This window comes from Macrobrachium nipponense, chromosome 48 (genome assembly GCF_015104395.2).
Source record: "Macrobrachium nipponense isolate FS-2020 chromosome 48, ASM1510439v2, whole genome shotgun sequence".
In the NCBI taxonomy this organism is placed as follows: domain Eukaryota; kingdom Metazoa; phylum Arthropoda; class Malacostraca; order Decapoda; family Palaemonidae; genus Macrobrachium; species Macrobrachium nipponense.
The window spans coordinates 22,196,915-22,206,072 of NC_087223.1; the positions used below are offsets into that span (position 1 = coordinate 22,196,915).

Below are 9,158 nucleotides of genomic sequence, written 5' to 3' on the forward strand. Positions count from 1 at the left end.
ACGCTAGATTCCATCGCCTTCGACATTGCGAGAATTTTCAATAGAGATATCTCTTGGACTCTTTCATCTTTCTGTTTACCGCACGGTAACAGAAGTCTGTACAAGTCTCCCGCTGCAATCGCACTGCGATAATGCGAATGATTTTGCAGACATCCTGGGAGTTTGTCTTCAAAAATATCTCGTATTCGTAGGTGTACAATTGTTCATTGTTCAACACGAATTACAAGATGTGTCAGAAGACATCGCCTACTCTCCGACCTGACAGCTCTACTTCCAAATGTTCAGCCCATGAGAAGCAGTTCTTCAGGCGGCTTTCCCCTGTGTTTTCATTACTGAAGAACGCCCCGCTTTCATTGCAACTACGACTTCTCACCGGACAGCAATGAAATAGCGGTTAGCGTTTTCAGTCATTTGTAGGCACAGGTTATGAATCTTGAGAATCCTTCTCTCGATTCGTCTGTGAAGACGTAGGTTGCATTCAATATCTACCTTCGTCTTCAACGGTACATAGTGTTGTTTCTCCTTAGCTGAGATCAACAACCATGAGATGTTTTGCCTTCAGGGACCTCGGTCTCTAGAAGGCAATTGACTTTCGCCTGTTGGGCACATGCCTTAAGATAATCATCCACCTCGCTGTCCTGGCATTGGTGACAAACAAATACATTATTTGTTTGGTCTCTCGGCATAACCCTTTAAAGGCGAAGGTCACGTGACTTACTCGGATGCTTTGACAACTTGCCTCCTACCGAACGCAGTCAGTCGGCAGCTGTCAGAGCGGCCGAGTCAGTTACGAACTACGCTGTTGACTTAGTTCGGTTGTTACAGAGCAATCATTACTTCGTTTTAATAGCTTGTCACAGTACCCATACCATTGACACCCACCATGGAGTGTCGGTGTCTATCCACTACCGAGAACTTCGCTGCATGGGATAGGAGGATGCGAGAGACTTCGTGGCAAACGGACAGACCAGTATGGGTACTGGACATCACCGAAGTAGAGAAGAGGGATAGGTTCATGCGACTATTTCCTTCTTTTCCTCTTATTGAGGAACTGCATGACTTCTCCTGCGAAGTCAAGCATCCAGGGGATGGGGATCCGTGACGCTCGATTTCTTCGAACCGGTACCGAACTTCGTAGCGAAGACTCAGAACCCTTCGGTCCCTGACGATTGGTTCGAGTCGTTCACAATCCCCTCCCTAATGGACTTCACCGCCTTCGATGCGAAGGAGATACTGCCTTGTCCGCAAGAACTTCTCCGTGGCGCAGGTACTGAAGGCAGGGGTCTGGTCCAACCAGACCACATGCCCTTCCTTCTACCTTCGGGATATTGCCCACAGGTCCTTGGATCTTTTTCTTCCTTTGGGACCCGATGGTGGGCTGCTCAACACGTTGTGTAGCGAACCCAGACCCTCGCAGGCTGAACAGCATCGGGAGTCCTGGTGGTGACCGTAAGAAATGGCATGATCGTTGAATATGAGAGAGTGACTGGCTCCTCTTCCCATCTTTTTCTTTTTCTTCCCCTCTACCTGGTAGAGGACACGGTCGTCACCCTGCTGGATTAGGACAAGATGCAGGTGAGCTACTCAACAGAGCCCCATCCTATCCCTTTCACTAGGATAGGAGCGTATATCCACCACTTCCTCCAACAAGGGGAGGAAGTGGATGCCAGCTTGAGACAACCCATACTTTATGTTGCCTCTTGCAAACAGGAACAAGTTCTTGCTTGCTGGTACGAAGAGATTAACGTCCTTTGCCTCTGTCTCTTAGTGACTCGGCCCAGAGGTCTGACCATTGATCCTGCGGTGCACACCCCGATCAATCGGACAGAGGCTTGGATCCCTCCCTCGCTCTTACGACCAGGGAGGCATTCCAGGGATGGACGAACACCAGTCTGTTCATCAAAAGACTCAGATTCCTCCCACAAGAAGTGAGTCTTCCTATTGTTAAAGGACCGATGGTTTGTATTAGTATCGGAACAAATGACAATTTGTCGAAAATTGCATTTTCTAACTATACAAACTGAGGTCCTTTACATATAGTCCCTCCTCATGCCACCCCTCACTCTGCGTATTTTGCATGGGCCAAAAGCAAAAGTGATTTGTTTACCTCCCAGCGGCGCGCGACGTCGGACAAGCAGTTAACTACCGTTCTCCCCTTGTTCGAAGCTTACGACCGTTCCAGCTGCCGCTAGCTACTTCCTATGTTAAAGGACCTCAGGTTTGTATAGTTAGGAAAAATGCAATTTTCGACAAATTGTCATATTTTTACTTACCTTTCAGATAGAAATTTTGCTGGGAAGTTCCAGTTTGGATAAAGAAAACATGCCGTCGTGTTCAGGAAGAAAAAGCGAAGGTCACACAAGTTATCATTGTCTGTTGTTAAGACCATTTACTGTATTAAAGGAACCAGGATGAAATATTTGCCATGAGGTTAATATGTCTCTTGTTTGAAATTTATCATAATTTATTTAGAATAATCATAGATAAATGTAACGAATTCATAAGTTTGGGCATGAGGTATAGTTTTATTCAGTTTAAATCTCATTATATTGTTTAGGTTGTATTTAATGTTTTTCTGCATGGTAGTCCACATAAAAAATGCAAGTGCTAAATGCAATACAACAAACAACAGTGTATTTTATATTCAGTATTTAAGTTTATATGTTATTGGTTACATTTCAGGTTTTGTGGAACAGCTTTGTGCTCGGCTATTACACAAGATGCCTGATAAGTATTTATTTAAGGCAAGTGAAGACAGTTGTATGGGGTTTGGTCCTTGAGAAGAAAACATGTTTCACGTCGAAGGATGAGCGTAGTTTACCCATAATCAGTGGTTGTTGGTCCTGACTATGATCTGTTTTGAAGGAACCAGATAAACTGCAAGTCTGATGAAGCATCCGTGCATCGGGTTGGTATATATGATGAGTGACATTTCTTCTTTTTTTGTGTTGAGATGTGTAGATCAAGCACAGGCGATGCACTGCCAAGTTAAACTTGAATTTAAAAAGGCAAAGAACTCTGCAACATCATGAAAATTGTTGTGCTTGTGAAACTGTAGTATGGTGATAATTATTGAAAATGTATTTCAGCTTGTTATTGTTCTTGCTCAAAGGTAGTGTTGCTTGTAAACTCCTTCTGTCATCTTTATTATCTTCCTGCGTTCTGCATTCATTATTTTGAATAGTTGATAGGTTTCATTGTTTGGAATTTGTTTTTTTCTGTAATTTCTTCACTTTTTGTTTAGTGTTGCTAATATTAAAGTTATTTCCAATATCCTTTTCCATAAGCCTGTTGTAAAATTGCAATAAGTTGCATTAACAGTAACTTCAAACTACCTTGTGAGGAAATTTACAGCTGGTTTTTTTTTCGTCTTAAGAATTTTTCATAGCACTTAAAAATGACAGAATGAGGTTTTACTTTGTTTTACTCAATGAGCCAATGGTGAATGGGAGCAAGTTGATTTCTGTATGAAATAAGTTTAGTATAACACTGTTGATTGAAAAAGAAACCCACAAAATCACTGTGTAACTTGTTTACTTCTAAGTATTTACATTTCATTTTACTCCACTTAGAAGTAAACAAGTTATACAGTGATTTTGTGGGTTTCTTTTTCAATCTTCAGAAGAAAACTGAAAGAAGTTTTTGTTTGGTATATAACACTGTTATTCACCGAGGTTGTCATGGAACATTACTTAACATTTTATTTTCCACTTTTGTTCAGGTCTCAATAAACAAGGCAAGGAAGAAAAGGGCAATTCCTGCTGGATTTTTCTTTATCAAAAGAGCAGAGTGGTGCAAGTCAAAGCTGGTTTTTCTTATAATATTGCAATTGGAGCTTGATTCAGTTTTATCATAGTCCCTCTATACAGACTGGGTAGGCATGTAGGTTGCATTTTGCAAGCAGCGTGTATGAGAAACTGCTGATTGAATCTTATTTAAAAGTTAGTTTTTACTGGGAGATGTCTAGGTAAATGTTATTTTTTTGCTATTCACTTCTCCCTCTAGCTACTGAAACTACTCCAGTATGAACTTTGATTGCAATATTTCCTTAAAACAGTTCATCTGCTTTGCTTTCTCAGCTTTTTCATCATCCAAGATAATTGTAGAGGTACACAGATGAACAACATTACTTTTAAGGAACAGACGAGAACTTGTTATGACTAAGATGCAACAGCCTTGCCCTTACTTCTCAATTGGGCTGGTCAGTAATGTCTGATCAAATAAATGTGGTAAGGTTAGATCCACAGAGTTCCTTATTATAAGAATCTCAGTTTCTTCGGGACTGGTCAGGAAAGATATCTCTGAGTAAATGAAGTAACTTTTCTGCATGACTCGGTCACCAGTTTCTAGCGGATGCTGCTTGCAGCAAGATGCAACATACATGCTAAAATCTGCTTGTATCTAGAGACTGATAATTTGGAAGGCAGGCTTCAGTAACAATATTGTGAAGATAAGAGCTGTGACCGCTGTCATTGTGTTCCGTTTGAAGAAGTCAACTCCTGCATGATTTGTCCTCTTCTTCCTGCCATAACTTCAGCTGAAGATGAGTTACCAGATAAAGGAAACGAATGAAGACACTTGTTAGCACCATTGCTTTGAAGTTCTTGAATTTCAAGGTGGTCATCTATCTGGACACAGGAAGTTCTAAGAAGATAAAAAATGAGGACATTTTATAATGAAATCAGAGGTAGGTTGCATCCTGCCTCCTTAGGAGTCCATCACTTTTCTTACTATGTGTGCCGTTTCTAGGATCACATCTTCTGCATGAGTCCTGGAGCTACTTCAGCATCTAGTTTTTCTAGATTCCTTTTCAGGGATCTTGGGATCGTGCCTAGTGCTCCTATGATTATTGGTACGATTTCCACTGGCATATCCCATATTCTTCTTATTTCTATTTTCAGATCTTGATACTTATCCATTTTTTCCCTCTCTTTCTCTTCAACTCTGGTGTCCCATGGTATCGCGACATCAATGAGTGATACTTTCTTCTTGACTTTGTCAGTCAACGTCACGTCTGGTCTATTTGCACGTATCACCCTATCTGTTCTGATACCATAGTCCCAGAGGATCTTTGCCAGATCGTTTTCTATCACTCCCTCTGGTTGGTGCTAGTACCACTTATTACTGCAAGGTAGCTGATGTTTCTTGTACAGGCTCCAGTGGAGGGCTTTTGCCACTGAATCATGCCTCTTTTTGTACTGGTTCTGTGCGAGTGCAGGGCATTCGCTTGCTATGTGGTTTATTGTTTTATTTTTCGTATTGCACTTCCTACATGTGGGAGAGATGTTATTTCCGTCTATCGTTCTTTGACTATCTGGTTCTTAGGTCCCTGATCTTGTGCCGCTGTTATCATTCCTTCAGTTTCCTTCTTTAGCTCTCCCTCTGTAGCCATTGCCATGTGTCATCGCTGGCTAGTTCTTTAGTCTGTCTCATGTATTGTCCGTGCATTGGTTTGTTGTGCCATTCCTCTGTTCTGTCTGTCCATTCTCCTGTCTCTGTATATTTCTGGGTCTTCGTCTACTTTTATTAGTCCTTCTTCCCATGCACTCTTTAGCCACTTGTCTTCACTGGTTTTCAGATATTTGCCCCAGTGCTCTGTTCTCGATGTTGACGCAGTCCTCTATACCTTAGTAGTCCTCTCCCTCCTTCCTTTCGTGTTATGTATAGTCCTGTCCGTATTTGCTCTTGGGTGTAGTGCTTGTGTATTGTCCATGTGTTTCTTGGTTTTCTGATCTATGCTGCGGAGTTCTGCCTTCGTCCATTCCACTATGCCTGCGCAATGTATCTGATTACTGGCACTGCCCATGTGTTTTATGGCTTTTATCATATTTCTGGCGTTGAGTTTTGACTTGAGTATCGCCTTGAGTCTCTGCATTATTCTTTCCTGATCGTGTCCTTCATCTCTTGGTGTTTTATATTCCCTCCTTCCATTATTCCCAGGTATTTGTATCCTGTCTCATCTATGTGTTTGATGTTGCTCCCATCTGGAGGCTTTATCCCTTCAGTGCTCGTTACTTTGTTTTTTTGTATGTTGACTAAGGCGCATTTTTCTATTCCAAACTCCATCCTGATGTCCCCATATACAATCCTTACAGTCTGTAATTAGGGTATCTATTTCCTTGATGCTCTTACCATACAGCTTGATGTCGTCCATGAACATCCGATGGTTGATTCTGTTGCCTCTTTTCTTGAGTTGGTACCCAGCATCTATCTTCTGTAGTACTTTTGTCATGGGAATCATGGCTACTACGAAGAGTAGTGTGGGGACAGTGAGTCGCCCTGGAAGATCCCTCTCCTGATATTAACCTCTGCTAGTCTTATTCCAGAGCTTGTAAGTATTGTATTCCAGTTGCACATTGTATTTTTGAGGAAGCTGATGGTGTTTTCCTCTGCCCCATATATTTTCAGGCATTCTATTAGCCATGTGTGTGGTATCATGTCGAAGGCTTTCTTATAGTAGTCTATCCATGCCATGCTTAGGGTTGGTTTTCCTTCTCCTACTGTTCTTCATTACCATTTTGTCTATCAGGAGCTGGTCTTTTGTGCCCCTACACTTCCTTCTGCAGCCTTTGATGGTGGGGGATGGTGTTTGTCTCCTCTAGGTAATTGTATAGCCTTTTACTGATGATACATGTTAGTAACTTCCACATTATTGGTAGGCAGGTGATAGGCCTGTAGTTTACTGGCTATATTTCCCTTACTCTTGTCTTTTTGTACTAAGGATGTTCTTTCTGTGGTCATCCATTTGGGTGCATGGTGATTTGAAATACAATGCTGGAGTTGTTCTGCTATTCGTGGGTGTAGGCCTGAAGTTTTTGAGCCAGTATATTATTATATTTTTATTTTGGTAGAAGACCCTCTTTTAAGCAAATACTGTAAAAAGAATGGCAGAATTAAGAGAGTTGTTTTATATTCCAGGCCAGTTACTCAGAAAAATCGCTGAGCCTGAGAAGCGAATTGTAAGGAAAATAGAAAAAACTATATAAAATCAACTCGCTTAATTCTGTCATTCTTTTTAACAGTATTATTATTATTATTATTATTATTATTATTATTATTATTATTATTATTATTATTATTATTATTATTATTATTATTGTTATTATTATTATTATTATTATTATTCTGAAGACGAACCCTATTCTCATATGAAACAACCCCAGGGGGGCCATTGACTTAAAATTTAAGCTTCCAAAGAACATGGTACTCATTTGAAAATAAGAGAAGGTAAAGGGAAGTACAGGGAGAAGAGAGCTCACTTATTAAAAAGAAAAAATAAATCAATACAGCAGTAAATACATAGATGAATACTACTGGATACCAGAGATTCCAGGTGGTTTATGTGTTGTTAGATCACCATACATATGCCCAACTGTTAGACAAAAAGTGAATCTTGAGGAACTTGACACTGCAAATTATGGCAAATATATATAAATGGGTTTGCACAAATAGAGGTTTTTTATCATAAAAGTCCCACTAGTATTTATCTAGTACTGACATACTATTTGGTAATATTTAAATGAACAGTCTTTAAATGTGCAGAGTTTTTATATTAAGAATTTTATATTTTACAATAGCACTGTTTAAAGTCCTCATTATCATTTTCAGATTGCGTTGCTTCTTGGATATCAGAAGTGAACAACCTTACTAAGAAGTAGTTCAAGATTTCACTGAGGCACCAAAGAGTCATCAGTTCATCAGTTATACATCTTTACTTTTTACTAAGTTTGGCTTAGATATGTGCAGTTTATGTTCACTAGTTATACTTGCAGTATAGATCTGAATGTATGTTACTGTATGGCGCTTTGAAAGTCATAACTCTCGGATAAATAAATGCTTAGGGCCTGGTGTTTGGTCTTGACTGAAACTTTGTTGATTTAGTGATAGATTCATTCAACCTTTCTTCCAGGAATTGGTCGCACAATCTTTTCTGCTACCCTCTTCTTGTGCTCCTTCCTTTCGCATTCTAATTCCTTGCAGTTGAAGGAAATTTCCCAGAATGCTTCAGATTAGCAGAATTGCCTTTGACCTGTGCTTTTTGAAGTGCGATTCCTGTCACTCAATTTGAACAAAAGCATCAAGTCACTGTTGGAGACATTTGTTTGACTTACCAGTTGACAGCTTCTGACATCTCGGTAATTTACACTGCATAACTGTACTTTCTTAAGTACTGCCTTTCTGACTGTCCAGCGAATGAAGTCGTGGGTGGGGATTTAGCACATTTGTAGAAGCCTTGGATTGCAGCTTTTGAATGCGCATACTGAAGTACCTTTGTCTTTTGTATTCCTACTTTCTCTGTGCAGCTTTTCCTAGTGATAGAGGATATTTGAACATATGTGTATAGTTTCAAGTGCCTGGATTGTTAAAATGTAGGAAAGGGTATGAATCAAGTAAGGCTGGTTTGACATGAATAGGAGTTGGTAATTAAACCATGAAAATGAATCCAAAGTTAGTAAGATCCGTGATGTGATGTGTGGTTGATGTTGTAAGGAAGATTTGAGAGATGTGGTGTGTATTAATTAAGTTATAAACCAAGGAATTGATATCTATTTGTCAGATTTTATATCTTTTTGTCATATAAAAAAACACTGTAAATTAATTTACATATTTTGTTTTGTGTTTGCTATTCACAGGCATAACATATTTTAGTTTTCAAGTTAAAGTTTGTAGAAAGACCAGAATTGATTACTGGAATGTTTGATCTAGAAAGTCAGAATTTTGTGGGTTAAGATCTAATCTTTTTGCATTTGTTTTTTTATTGTGTAACTTCATACTGTTACCTTGATAGTCATTTTGAATCCTGTGTTTATCAGTGGGTTCTGTAAGTTACGCTCATGAATACGCCTTGGTAATCGTTATTACAATACCTTATTGCAGTAGTGGCAAAACTTTTAAATAAGAAGAGTAAGTGTCCATACAGTGTACAAACCTTTTTATAATAATTTTGCTGTGTTGAAACAGTGGGGTGTTATCCAAGAATAGAATCATGGAGAAACAAAGAAATCATTTGCCCTTTAAAGTTAATATTCTCCACTACTCGGTCACAAATGTCACTGATGCATAATATTTTGTGTTGTGACTGCATTTCATCTCCCAGATTTTACACATGTAAAGTCTCTGTGGGTTGGCGGTTTCCTGCTTGCAGTTGAATGTAGCGT

At 39.6% G+C, this 9,158-nt stretch overlaps 1 long non-coding RNA gene across 1 annotated transcript; it reads left to right on the forward strand.

The window, feature by feature from the left end:
• The first annotated feature begins 2,284 nt into the window (after positions 1–2,284).
• LOC135204965 (uncharacterized) lies at positions 2,285–4,684 on the forward strand. Its single transcript, XR_010312394.1, has 3 exons — positions 2,285–2,430; positions 2,683–2,908; positions 3,722–4,684. It is a non-coding gene; the product is annotated as an uncharacterized LOC135204965 (long non-coding RNA).
• The last annotated feature ends 4,474 nt before the right edge of the window (positions 4,685–9,158 follow it).